The following is a 14,549-nucleotide window of genomic DNA, read 5'->3' on the forward strand; positions in this document are numbered from 1 at the left end:
TGCCCTTTCTCCTTGCATTATTTAGCAATTGATTTTTGTTTCTTTTCTTTTAGAACAAATGTACGTCCTCCCATTCCTCTTATGATGTCCCTTCCCTATTCTTTCCTATCAACTATGTAGTTCTACCCTATTTCCTTTTGTTCCAGTTTGTATTAAGTCATTTTGTTTGTGTGATACTAATCTGCTGGTATTGTTGTTTGGTTTTATTAGTATCGATATTAATAGGTTGGTTATTTTATTTGTTTTATTATCCTGTACTATTATTAACATTCTATGTTATGCCCTCTTAATGTATTGTAAACCGTCTAGAAGTTTGATTTGGTAGCATAACAATTTTTTAATAAACTTGGAGAGGAAAGAGAGAGACCATGGGGAAGGAAGGGAGGGAGGGAGGGGAGGGAAAGGAAAGGAGATGCCAGACCAGGGATAAAGGAGAGAGGGAAAGGAAAGAGAGGAGATAGAGCATGGAGGGGGAGGGAGAGATGGAACGGAAGAAAAGGAACCAAGACATGGGGGGGAGGAACGTGAAGGAGACAAAGATGCCAGGCCATTGGGAAGGGAGGAAAAGGAAGGAGAGGAGATGCTTGAATATGGAGGGGGAAGGAGAGATGGAAGGAGAGGAGAGAGATGCCAGGGCCTGGAGGTAGGGAAGAGAAGGAGACTGAGATGCCAGACCTTCAGGAAGGAAGGGAGGAAAAGGAAGGAAAGGCGATGCCATAGCATGGAGGGAGAGAGATGGAAGAAGAAGAGAGGAGAGAGATCCCAGGGCATGGGTAAGGGAAACAGATAACAGACCATGGAGTGAGTAGGAGTGGGAAGGAGGGAAGGAAAGGAGAAGAAAGATGCCAGAGCATGGGGGAGTGAGACAGAAAGAAAAAAAGGAAAGGGACAGAGAAAGAAGCAGGTGCTGGATGGAATGAAGAGAAGATGAGGAAAGAAACCAGAGATGACAAAAGGTAGAAAAAATATATTTTCTTTGTTCTAGAAAAAAAAGATTAGGTTCTTACTTCGATAATATCTTTTCCAGTAGATAGAGATGATAATCTGAACCAAGGGTCTTGCAACCACTCCTGCGAGTCCGTTGCAGGAGATACTGATCACTGTTTTCAATACCTCCTCCTTCTCCTGTTCTCTGCTGCCCCCAGTTAGTTTAAATAGAGAATGACACAGTGACAAATTCATCACTATTCCTGTCCCCATGGATAACCACAGGAAACAATCCTGTGTCATTCTTTAGTCTCTATCGCAACTTCAGTCCTTCTACACTAGCATTCTTCAATGCAAGGCTTGAGGGTCAGTGGTTGTGCCCATTCATACTCTGATTTTTCCCTCTCTCCTTAAAGAATGACATGGAGATGGTTTCCCGTGGTTATCTGCGAGGACAGGAATGGTGATGAATTTTGTCACCGTGTCATTCTCTAGTTTCAAAGCTGGCGACAGCCCTACAGGAGAGAACAAGAGAAGGAAAACAGGAAGACCAACAATACTTTGATCTGCTCATAAATATAAACACACAGATCATAAACACACCATGGAGAGGAAAGGAACAAATAAGCTTTATTGTCAAAAGGCCAGAGGAAACCATGGAACTCTGGAGAAACCTCAACTAACTATATACAGGCAATATACAATGTCTTCCAATATATTAGAGCTGGCAGAAAGTCAGAGATGCAGCTTTTAAGCAGCAGGTCCAGGAAGGCGCATCAACAATGATGGGTGGGAGGGTTCAGCATACCATCCCTATCTACTGGAAATGATATTATAAAGATAAGAACCTATTCTCTTTTTCTAGTGCAATAAGGGATAGTATGCTGAACCAAGTGACATAGCTAAGCAGTCCCAGAAACCATGGGTGGGAGAAATAAGCCTGCCTTCAAAACTGAGGCTTCAAAACAGACTTCTGACCTCTCCGCTATGGAGAGAGATCTCCCACTGCCAGAGATGTCCCAAAGTTGGAAGCTTCTGCAGCACCGAAAAGCCTCATGATCAGATAAAATAAAAATGAATTAAAGGAAAAGCAAACATGAGCAGAACAGACAGGCTTCTACCATCTCCCATGGAGAGAGACAAACTGAGAAACTGCAGGACAGGCCAGAGGGATGTTAGGTGGAGCAAAAAAAAGTTATTGATGTTCTCTACACAGAATCTCACAAGAAGGGATTGACTACCCAAGAGTTCAGGAACGCTATGCCTATTGCACTAGAATGTCCTGTTCTGGACTGGGAACTGTTTTAAAGACAAGACAGAGAGTAGGGTTAACTAGCCAATTTACTCAACAGAGAAAGATGAATAGTGAAATACTCATAATATAAATATCTTAAAAAGCACTGGCTCCAATAAAAATAAGTGATCTGAAAGTGATCACATTTACATAAGACACAAAATTATTCAAAGTTGTTAAACCACAGGTGGGTTGTAAGAAATTGCGGGAGGGCCTGAGACCAGAAGACTGGACATCCACATGGCAGATGAAATAATGTGGACAAATGCAAAGAGATTTACATTTAAAATAACAATCCAAATGAAAGATTAGGTTCTTACCTGGATAATCTTCTTTCTGTTAATTTTCTTAAGAGTCCGTATGATAGGTGATCAATCCATTCCCATGAACCGGGTTTTGCAAAACTGTGTTACTCACAACTTTCAGCACCTCCCACATTGCCAGTAGAGTGTAATGCCCCCTTCAGTACATTCCAAAGCAATTGATTTCCACTGGAATAAAATATAAAGGAGGGGGTACGTGGAACTTCCCCGCAGACATCATACAATTCTGTTCTCTTCAACTTAGAAAAAAAGAGCAATAATTATCTACAGGAATTTATAACAGCAGCAATAGTGAACCAACCTGCTGTGTGGAACAAGCACTAACATCAAAGGAGACAGAGGCTGAGCAATTCACTTACTTATACAGGACTTCTTTAAACTTAGTCATCTGACTGACAGGAGAAGAACTCCAGGCCTGGAATAAACATAAACATAAAAACTCACTTGTATACCGCAAATACTATTAAGTTCTATGCGGTTCACAAAGACTAGTAATACAAATGAATAAACATCCAATATCTAACTTCCGAAAGATTCCCTAAAAAGATGCATCTTTAAGGCACGTCGAAATTGTTGATACGAATTTGAGAATGTGAATATGTGAGTTAGATCCCATAAGGCTGCCTGAAAAGATAGCAATCATTCCTGAAATTTCTTATATTTATATTCCTTTACAGAAGGAAATGAAAATAATGAATGAAATTTTCTAGAATGTTTAGAATTTGTAATAATGAAAGATTCCATAAGATACTCTGGAATTAAACCTGTTAGTGTCTTAAAACAAATATAGCCAAACTTAAATTTAACCAGTGCCTCAACTGGAAGCCAGTACAATCAGCGATAGAAATCAGTAACATGGTCACACTTCTTTAAATTAAAAATCAATCTTACTGCTGCATTCAGAATTATGTGTAGTCTTTGAAGATTTTTTTTGAGTACCAGCAAGATGAACAATGTTACAATAGTCTAACTGACTAAGGACCAATGATGGAACTAACAATTGAAAGGAGTTAATATCAAAATATGCTCTAATAGTTCTTAGTTTCCATAAAGTATAGAAACCTTTTCGAACCAACGAGTCAATCTGATTTTTCATAGTAAGGGTACGATCTAGAATTACACCAAGTATCTTTATGGTTGGCTGGATGCTATAGACTTTATCATTTAAAACAATAAATGTAACATCTTCATTTAAATTTGGTGATGCAAAGAAAAATTTGGTTTTTTCTGTATTAATTTTCAATTTGAATTCTAACATCCAGAATTCAATTGTCTGTAGAATCTTAACAACAGTTTGATTGATTTGAGAGAAAGAAGTATGTACATGAATTAAAACAGTGATGTCGTCTGCATAACTAAATAATTTGATTTTGAACTGGGATAATCTATTGCCTAAAGAGGCCAAATAAATGTTAAAAAGCAATCCAAGGCAGAAAGCAGGCGAAACAAGATATACTGAGGGCGGGCTGAACAGACTGAGAAGATTATCAGAAAGAAGATTATCCTGTAAGAACCCAATCTTTCATTCTGTTACATCTACTAAGGAGTCCATACATTAGGTGAATACCCAAATACTCTAAACTCTGGATTGGACCTAGATGGCTCTTCATGAAGTTGACTATCTAACCTAACCGCTGGAGTAACTCTAAATGGGAGAGCCACAAATTGGAAATGTTCCTTATGTACATAAAATCTCAGATATTTCCTGTGGCCCAGAAAGATGGGAATATGCAGATATGCTTTTGTCAGATCCAGAGAGGCAAGAAACTACACTGGGGCCACCGCTGCAATGACTGAATGGGCTATTTCCATGTGGAAATGTGAGATTCTTAGAAAAGCATTGATGACCTTGAGATCCAAGATGGGCCTCTAGTCTTCTGTGTCTTTCTTGGGCACAATGAAGTCTCTGCCTGAGCCTCATTCGTCATCAGAGACAAGTTCTATGGTCCGAATATCTTAGAGCCTTTGAAGTGTGGATCGGATCTTGGCCTATTTTTCCGGCCATCTAGTTGGAGAATTGAGCTTCAAATTGTCTTTTCAAAATCATGTCCACCTTGCAATCTTGCGCATCTTTCAGCCTAACTCTACCCTCACTTGGGAGAGCCATGCGTTTGATGACCTGAGCCACCACAGAGTCTACCAATGGCTGATTAAAAAGCTACTGGAACTCAGGTGCCATTGGGTAGTGTCTGTACATGGCTTTTGCAATCCTTAAGGATCCTTCCAGGGACTCCCACTGCTCAGTAATTAGGGTAGTAATGTTCAGATGTGCTGGGAAAAAGGAGGTCTCAGCATTGAGTCACTCATGACTATGCACTGAGAAGTGGAGGGCTGCGCCTCCAGCTTCAACTCTTTAATAGCCTCCACTATAAAATGGTAGACAGAGACCGACTTGAATAACCGGCAGATCAAAGGATTGTCCCCCTGGTCAAGTGCCAGAGAGGCATCTTGGCTGCCAGACTCAAATAGGGAACTGGATTCTTCTAGGACTGTCTCCGAGCCCTGAGATAAAAGAGGCATGGAGTCTGATCTCCAATCTTGTCAGGGGCTGACTTGCTTATCTGAGGAGAAATCATAGGAAGATGCTCCTTGGACTAACGGTTGTGTGCTTTCAGTCTACGTCGTATGTCCTGGCACTGTTAAAAATGCTCTCCACATGAGATTTACAAATTCTGGGGAGAAGCCTTGTGCGGGGAAGATAAATGAACCCTGCAGAACCTTCACCTGAGTTTTCGTGGGTTCCACAGACTTTATATGTCTGCATTTCACGCCTTTGTAAAATTCAGGCTCTGGATGGAACTTTCTATCTATTTCCCGGACCTACAGCAGTTCCCCAGCCCTGGAGGTCATGTTTGGGGCTAAGCTGAAGACTCCCGCCCATCCTTCACATGTGCTGCAGCACATGATACATGGAAGCACCTCCGCTGGCCAGCCAAGGCAAACTTCACATGAAATGGTGTCAACATATCCTAAGAAGTCCATCCCTGATGAGTTTTGTAAAAATTGAGGGTTTTTGAGGCAGAAAGAGGATTTAGAAAAAAAAGGTTCCTTAAAATCCAAGATGGACGCCAGAAAAATCATACCAAAAACGGCCCGTGTAGACTTTAAAAACAAACAAACCCAACAACACTGAAATAGGGGTTTTGGAGGAGAAGGGGACCTGAACCCTAACCCCAGAAACCCTCAAAGGGTTACCATCCCCAGGGTAACCAGATTTCCTCTTTTAAAAAAAGAGGACACTTGGCTCCCACCCTGTTCTGCCATTCTGTCCCAGTCCCTCCCCCACATGACCCTTGTGTTTCCTTCCCCGAGCTCTGGGCCATGTCTATAGGGTCTCTGCACATGTGTGCACATTGATGCGATGACATCACGCTCATGCACACATGCATGTGATGTCATCATGTCGACATCCACACATGTGCAGAGGACCTCCAGATGCAGCCCCGAGCTTGGAGTCTTCCAAAACCTGGACAAACTGCCAACAAATATCTTCCTACTTGGGACCATGACCTCAATAACGTTTCACAACATTCATTCCTACCAGAACACCTGGCTTTGGTCACACATGCAGAACACAGATAAACCCTATGCAAACACAGGGCCACAAAGTCCTAATATAAACAAACAAAACCCTAAGATGCTAGGCTCTGCATGCAGTACAACACCAGAGAAATTGAAAGAAATACATTTCTTCTTAAACAGTGCAAAATATAGACAACAGATGTAAATTCTGAAAACTGACATACAGTATTTCAAAATAAAATCACTTTTCCTACCTTTGTTGTCTGATGATTTTATTTTCCTACTCATCTTTACCCAGTCTCTGGTTGCACTTCCTTCTCTGTGCTCTTAACTGTGTTTCCATGGCCTTCTTATCCAATTGTTGTTGTTCTTTCTCTTCTTCATTTTCTGCCCTATATCCATCTTTGGCATTAACTTTTAACAATCAACTTTCTTCCATTTTTCTGCTTCCTCCTCAAATCTATCTACTTTACCATGTCTTCCCTTCCCATCTATCCATGTGTACCATCTTCTCCCTCTTTCTTCTCCGCTATTCCATCTATCTATAAACAGCATTTCTTCCATTTTCTTCCTTTCCCTACCCCTCACATCCTTGTGCACCATGTCTACCCCTCTCTCCCCTTCCCCTCCATCCCTGTGCACCATCTGCTCCCTCTTTTTCCCTCTCCTATGGTCTGACAACTCTCCCCCTCCACCTTTCCCTCCTTTTATGGTCTGGGATCTTTATCCTTTCCCCTCCTTCCTTTCCCTTCTCTCTCCCCTCGCTTATGGCCTGGAATCTCTCTGTCTTTCCCTTCTTTCTCCTCCCTCCTCCTTCCTTTCCTTGACCTCTCTCTTCTCACCCCCTTCCCCATCCAGTGGTCTGACATCTCTCTTTCTCTTCCCCTCCTCCCTTGGTCTGGTATCCCTATCTGCCCCCTCCCTTTCTTCCCCTGGAGGTCTAGGGCATATTTCCTTCACCTTTACTCCACATCCTCGTGGTCAAGCATCTTTCTTTCGCCCCACCCCTATCATGTGCTTGCTCATCATGTGCTTCTGTAACCCTTCGTCCGTCATTAGCGTCAGTGAACTAAACACGCTGCCTTTGGCAACCTGGAAGCTTTTTTTCTGCAGAGCCACGCTGAAGGCAGTATGTTTAGTTCATTGACGCTGATGACGGCTGAAGAGTTACAAAAGCACCGGGTGAGAAAGCATAGGATCCCGCAGGAGGTGGGGGGGAAGGAAGGACAACTCCGGATAGGTGTTTGGCAGGGGTGGGGTAGGGAGACTGGAGAGGCAACAGGACTCTGGCTAGGTGCGTGGGAAAGGAGGGGAGAGGCAACAGGACTCCGGATAGGTGTGCAAGGGAAGGGGGAGGGAGGACAACTTCAGATAGGTTGAGCTGCTGTAGGATTATTAGATGTCCTGTTTCCCTTGAACAAAAATTGTTAAATTGAAAAGCCAAAAGAGTCCTCAAAAAGATGGACATGTCTGGGGAAATCCGGACATCTGGTAACCCTAACCCTACCGATTCTCCCATAGGAAATAATGGGGCTGTACTTACAGTTCTATGAAAGGGCCTTCCTTTCAGCTTTCCTTGCAGCTGGAAGAGATGGAAAGGACTCTGGCTCAGAAACTTCAAATAATGACTTCAAACCAGGAAATTCTTGAGCTGCCAGTAAGACTGACCCCATCCGAGACCTCCACCCCAAACGAACCTCAAAGCGCGGCTAGGGGAGAGGGGGCAAAATAAGAAGCCAGTTCCCTAATATCCTGAGGGCTCTTACTCAAGGTGCCCACAGCCTGCAGTCAAACCTAAATTCAGAAGGTGAGCTGGCTCCCAGGAGAACGGACCCTAAGCCCTGAAGTAGCACACAGAATCCACAGGTCTACCTGAAGGTTTGCTCTATGAGCTACAATCTGGCTCTGCAGAACTTGCATTCTTTCCCTGGCAGAGAATCCCCAAATATGAGGTCTCGGGGCACCAAAGCCTCAGAAAAAACAAACTTATAACCGAAAATAAGAAAAACTAAACAGAGCAGATCAGAAACATCTGCACATAGAAACATAGAAGATGACGGCAGAAAAGGGCTACAGCCCATCAAGTCTGCCCACTCTGCTTACCCACCCCCTGTCTATGCCCTAATGACCCAATTTCCTTATCTTGACCCTCGTAGGGATCCCACATGGGTATCCCATTTATTCTTAAAGTCTGGTACGCTGTCTGCACAGTTCACTTGCAGAAGGAAAAAGTGTTTGTGTGTGTGGTGGTGGTGGTGGTGGTGGGGAACTACACTCCACCGGCAATGTGGGAGGTGCTGAAAATTGTGAGTATGTAATTCACTTCTTTAAAACCCGGTTCACGGGAATGGATTGATTACCTAACATATGGACTCCAGAGTAGATATAATAGAATTATAGCTATACAGTGCTAGAGTTTACATTAGAAGTTATCATCCAGGAAAAGGATTGAGGTGTCATTGTGGATGACAGATTGAGATTTTCTGCTCAGTATGCAAAAATCATATTGCCTTTGTATCATTCCATGGTGTTTAAAACTCTGGTTGCTGCATCTCAAAAAAGATATACCAGAATTAGCAAAAGTACAGAGTGACCAAAGTGACTAATGGTAAAAGGAAGGATTCATATCAGGAAAAGCTCGAGGGAGGGGGGTTGGAGCTCTTCAGTTTGGAGAAGACACAGCTGAAGTCTATAAAATTCTGAGTGGAGAGGAATGGGTAAATGTAAATTGTTTACTTTCTCAGAAAATAAAAAAGACTAGGAGATACACCATGAAGTTGCATAGCAATACATTTAAAACAAATCAAAGAAAATATTTTCACTCACTACCAGAGGATACAGTAAAAGCAGTGTAGATGGGTTTAAAAAAGGTTGCCAGAGGTTGTGGTAAGAGCAGATAGCATAGCTGGTTTTAAGAAAGGTTTGGACAATTTCCTGGAGGAAAAGTCCATAGTCTGTTATTTAGAAAGACATGGAGCAAGCCATTGTTTGCCCTGGATCGGTAAAATGGAATGTTGCTACTCTTTGGGTTTTTGCCAGGTACTAGTGACCTGGATTGGCCACCGTGAGAACGGGCTACTAGGCTTGATGGACGATTGGTCTGACCCAGTAAGGCTATTCTTATGTTCTTATGACAAATTTTGTAAGAAAAGTCCATAAGCAGATATTAAAAAAGACCTGTAGAAAAAGCAGTTACTTACTGTAACAGTTGTTATCCAGGGACAGCAGGCAGATATTCCCACACTTGGGTGATGTCACCGACGGAGCCCTGCAGCGGACAGCCTCGAAAGCAAACTTGCTTGAAGATCTCGAGCTTTCGAGTGCTGCATCGCGCATGTGCGCGTGCCTTCCCGCCCGAACTAGGGGGCGCATCTCCTGCGAGGATCCTCAGTTCAGATACCAAGCCAAGAAGCCAACCAGGGGAGGTGGGAGGGTTGTGGGAATATCTGCCTGCTGTCCCTGGATAACAACTGTTACGGTAAGTAACTGTGCTTTATCCCAGGACAAGCAGGCAGCATATTCCCACACATGGGTGACCTCCAAGCTAAGTAAAAAGGGATGGAGGGAGTTGGCAATTTACGAAAAAAGATTTTGCAAAACAGACTGGCCAAAATGGCCATCCCTCCTGGATAAAGTATCCAGACAGTAATGAGAGGTGAAAGTATGAACCGAGGACTAAGTGGCAGCCTTGCAAATTTCCTCAATAGGTGTTGATCTGAGGAAAGCGACAGATGCCGCCATAGCTCTAACTTTATGGCCCGTCACTCGACCCTGCAGAGAAAGACCAGCCTGAGCATAGCAGAAAGAAATGCAAGCAGCCATCCAGTTGGAGATGGTATGCTTCGAGACAGGACGTCCCAACCTATTTGGATCAAAAGATATGAAAAGTTGAGGAGATGTTCTGTGAGGCTGAGTACGTTGAAGGTAAAACGCCAAAGCACGTTTACAGTCCAAAGTATGCAGTGACGCCTCACCAGGGTGAGAATGCGGTTTAGGAAAAAATACTGGTAAAACAATAGATTGATTGATATGAAAATCTGACACTACTTTAGGTAAGAATTTTGGATGTGTACGAAGAACCACCTTGTGGAAAACTGTGAAAGGTGGGTCTGAAACCAAAGCTTGCAACTCACTGACTCTACGAGCAGAAGTGAGGGCAATCAAGAATACAGCTTTCCAAGTAAGATATTTAAAATGAGCCAAGTCAATAGGTTCAAATGGAGGTTTCATCAGTTGAGCCAGAACAACATTAAGATCCCATACAACAGGAGGCGGTTTGACAGGTGGATGGAGATTAAAAAGACCCTTCATAAAGCGAGCAACCAGAGGATGTGCAGAGAGAGGTTTTCCATCCAGAGGTTGATGAAAAGCAGCAATCGCACTAAGATGAACTCTAATAGATGTGGATTGGAGACCTGATTGGGATAAATGAAGCAAATAGTCCAGAACTGAAGCTAAAGAGGAAGACATCGGTTGAAGACGACGACTGGAACACCAAGTCGAGAATCTAGTCCACTTCTGGCCATAACATTGACGAGTGGACGGCTTCCTGGAAGCCAAAAAGACATCTTGAACAGACTGAGAGAATTGGGAAGAGTCTGTTATGTAGAAAGAAACCAAGCCGTCAAGTGGAGAGACTGTAGATTGGGATGAAGTAATGACCCCTGACTCTAAGTGAGCAGAGAAGGAAAATCTGGCAGAAGAAGAGGTTCTCTGATGCTGAGTTGAAGAAGAAGGGAGAACCAAGGTTGTCAGGGCCACCGAGGTGCTATGAGAATCATCGTGGCATGATCCGACTTCAGCTTGACAAGAGTTTTGAGAATAAGAGGGAATGGAGAGAAGGCATAAAGAAACTGACTCCCCCAGTCCAGAAGAAAAGCATCCACCTCGAGTCGATGAGGCGAGAAAATGCGGGAACAAAACAGAGGTAGTTTGAAGTTGCTGGGCGATGCAAAGAGGTCTACCCGAGGAGTTCCCCACCGAGCAAATACTTGATGAAGCGTGGGGGAATTGAGCGTCCATTCGTGAGCTGAAGCAGACGACTCAATTTGTCTGCAAGGCAGTTCTGCTGACCTTGAATATAGAAGGCTCGAAGGAAGATGTTGTGAGAAATCGCCCAATGCCACAACTTCAGAGCTTCCTGACAAAGGGAGTGGGATCCCGTTCCGCTCTGTTTGTTGACATAATACATCGCTACTTGATTGTCTGTCCGAACCAGGACTACTTGGTCGTGAAGGAGGTGAAGAAAAGCTTTGAGGGCAAGAAAAATCGCTCTGAGTTCCAACAGATTGATGCGACATCGACGATCTGTGGTTCTCCACAACCCTTGCGTACGGAGACCATCTACGTGGGCTCCCCATGCGTAGTTGGACGAATCTGTCGTGAGCACCTTCTGATGAGGAAGATGGTGAAACTGCAAACCTCTGGAAAGATTGGAAGAGAACATCCACCAGCGGAGAGACTTCTTGAATAAAGGAGTCACTGCTATATGTCGAGCAGGCGGGTCCAGGGCCTGTTGCCACTGAGACGCCAGGGTCCATTGAGGAATGCGAAGGTGTAGTCTTGCAAAGGGAGTCACATGAACCGTAGACACCATATGCCCGAGTAGAACCATCATTTGGCGAGCCGTGAGAGTCGAAAGGGAAGCCACTCGCTGGCAAAGTTGAAAGAGAGTTTCTTGACAGAATCCAACACGGCGCCAATAAATTGGATCGACTGAGTTGGAACCAACTGAGATTTTGGAAAGTTGATATGGAACCCCAGACTTTGAAGAAAAGAAAGTCTGAAGGGTCGCTTGTGTAACCCCTGGAAGAGAAGGAGCTTTGATAAGCCAATCGTCGAGGTAAGGAAAAACCTGGATACCTCGAGCACGAAGGGCTGCAGCCACCACGACCAGACACTTGGTGAAGACCCTGGGGGAGGTCGCCAAGCCGAACGGAAGAACCCTGTATTGAAGATGAAGGTTCCCCACCTTGAACTGGAGATATTTGTGAAAATTCGGATGGACAGGAATGTGAGTATAAGCCTCTTTGAGGTCCAGTGAGCACATCCAATCTCCCTGATCCATGAGGGAGTACAAGACTGGAAGGGAGAGCATGCAAAACTTCTCTTTGACTAGAAATTTGTTGAGAGCTCGGAGATCCAGAATGGGTCGCAAATCCCCCGTCTTCTTGGGAACTAGGAAGTATCTGGAGTAAAACCCCAGGTTGTGCTCGGAAGGAGGAATCTCCTCCACTGCTCGAAGGCGAAGAAGTGCCTGAGCCTCCTGAAGAAGAAGGGGAAGTTGCGAGAAACTGGAAAGACTCACTCTTGGAAGGTGATCTGGAGGCACCTGAAGCAGGTGCAGAGAGTATCCCTCGCGGATGACGGTGAGAACCCAGAGGTCCGATGTAATAGTTTCCCAGACAGATGTAAAAAGGGAAAGATGACCTCCGATGGGTAGGGAGGAGTTTGGATGCAAGGAGGTTGGAATGCTCACCACTGGACCATCAAAAAGACGGAGCGGGTTTGGTTGAAGCGGGCGCCTGAGACTTCTGAGGACATTGTTGTTGAGGACGTCTAGGTGGAGGCCGAGAGAAAGCCGGAGTGGATTTCATTGGATAGCGACGAGCAGGAGGCTTGTAAGCTCTAGTCGCAGAAGGTTTCGGCTTAGGTCGAAGAAGAGAGGCGAAGGAGCGCTCATGCTCAGAGAGCCGCTTTGTAGCTGCCTCGATAGAATCGTTAAAGAGTTCAGAACCCTGGCAAGGCAGGTTTGCTAAACGATCCTGCAAGTTGGGGTCCATATCCACGATTCTGAGCCAGGCGAGACGGCGCATGGCCACTGCAAACGCCGAGACCCTAGAAGAGAGCTCAAACGCATCATAAGATGCCTGCAACATGAAAAGGCGTAATTGAGACAGAGATTGAATAATCTGTTTAAAGTCCGAAAGACGCTCTCTGGGCAAGTCTGGGCAAAAAGATGACAACTGTTTCAAAAAGTAATTAAAATATGAAGTAAATACATAGTTGTAATTCAAAATTCGGTTAGTCATCATTAAATTTTGATACAGTCTGTGCCCAAACTTGTCCATAGTGCGACCCTCACGCCCCGGAGGGACTGTTGCAGACACCTTAGAAGGATGAGCCTTCTTAAGGGATGATTCAACCACCAAGGACTGGTGGGAAATTTGTGATTTCTCGAACCCCTTGCAGGGAACAGTGCGCTATTGAGATTCTAGCTTCGAAGGAATAGCTGTCACAGAATAAGGACTTTCCATATTTCGCAGGAAAGTCTGCTTCAACACCGGAGTCAGGGGCAGTCTTAAGGTTTCCTTAGGAGGATGGGAAAGCTCCATATCCACCAAGTATTCAGGCGTGTATTTAGAATCAGAGTGTAAGTCTATTTTAAGAGCCTGCCCCATGTCGAAGACAAATTTAGCAAAGGAAGAAGACTTCGAAGTCGAGGGTTCTTCAGGGGAGGCAGAACGAGAGCGAGGAGCCACTGAAAACGAGGGAGAAGCCTCGCGAGAGTATTGAGATACCCGCTCCAAGTCCAAACGCAAAGTGATGGATGATGCTCCACTCCCAGTCAGAGGCGGAGTGTTCGAATGCTTCCGCTTGAGACTTTGAGACGGGGAAGTTCGCGGAGTGCGAGGCTTAGAGAGAGGAGACACATCCCGATGCAAAAGCCTCGAGGGAGAAGTCCTCGACCTCGAATGCCTCGACGATATAGAGGAGGCAACTGTACTGAGAGCGAGGCATATGCTTCGAAGGAAGATCCGAAGGCCTCGAGCTCTTCGAGGAAGGGATCTTCGAAGACCTGGACCGATGCTTCGATCGAGGTAAAGAAAGTCTAGAAGCCCGTTCAGGAGAGGAGTCTGAAGATGAGATCCTAGTGCGAGACCTGTGTCGAGGAGACTGCCGACGAGGCTCAGACTGCTGCTCAGGCTGGACTTGCGAAGACAGAGTCGAGGCCGGAACCAACTGAGCTACAATTGAGGATATTTGAGTAGTTAAGATCGACTTTAGCATATCCTCGAACATGGGGACAGAGACCAAGGGACTCGGAGTCACAGGAGGTCTCATGCGCTCCAAGGAGGGCGACCTCGCATGTGAGTATTCCCTGGACTTGGAGGCACGTTTCGAGGATGGTCGAGAAGACGGAGTCGAACCCGGAGCCCCAGGCTGTGTGGAAAGAGACTCCGTCGGCTTCTTGGGTATGGTACCTGAAAAGGAAGCAGGAGACTTACCCCACAGAACAGGCTTCGAGGACACCACCGAGGCCTTCGAGGCCGAGGACCCAGAGGTCTTCGAGGCCGAGGCCAGTAGAGGAGGCGAGGTCGAGGGTTTAGCACTCGAGGATTGTCCCGAAGTCGAGGGCTTGGAAGACGCCTCGACCGAGGTCAAAGCTTTGTCAGGCTCCATTCGAGGAAAAAGCTCGAAGAACCTGTCACAGCGGCGCTTAAAGGCACGAGGTTGAAGAGTGAGGCAGTGAAGACAATCTT

At 45.0% G+C, this 14,549-nt stretch overlaps 1 protein-coding gene across 8 annotated transcripts in view; it reads right to left on the reverse strand.

The window, feature by feature from the left end:
- The window catches only part of ZDHHC20 (zinc finger DHHC-type palmitoyltransferase 20), a 112,998-nt gene that overhangs the window by 79,680 nt on the left and 18,769 nt on the right, over nucleotides 1-14,549 (reverse strand). For 2 of the 8 annotated variants that reach the window (XM_033950564.1, XM_033950568.1), the window contains exon 3: nucleotides 2,904-2,959. The exons of 5 other annotated variants lie outside the window; for them this stretch is intronic. The gene's annotated coding sequence lies outside the window, so the exon portion shown is untranslated. Of the gene's footprint in view, nucleotides 1-2,903; nucleotides 2,960-7,609; nucleotides 7,625-14,549 lie in introns of those variants that run through there. One more of the 8 variants, XM_033950569.1, reaches the window with a different exon arrangement.

Source organism: Geotrypetes seraphini, chromosome 6 (genome assembly GCF_902459505.1).
Source record: "Geotrypetes seraphini chromosome 6, aGeoSer1.1, whole genome shotgun sequence".
Classification (NCBI taxonomy): Eukaryota; Metazoa; Chordata; class Amphibia; order Gymnophiona; family Dermophiidae; genus Geotrypetes; species Geotrypetes seraphini.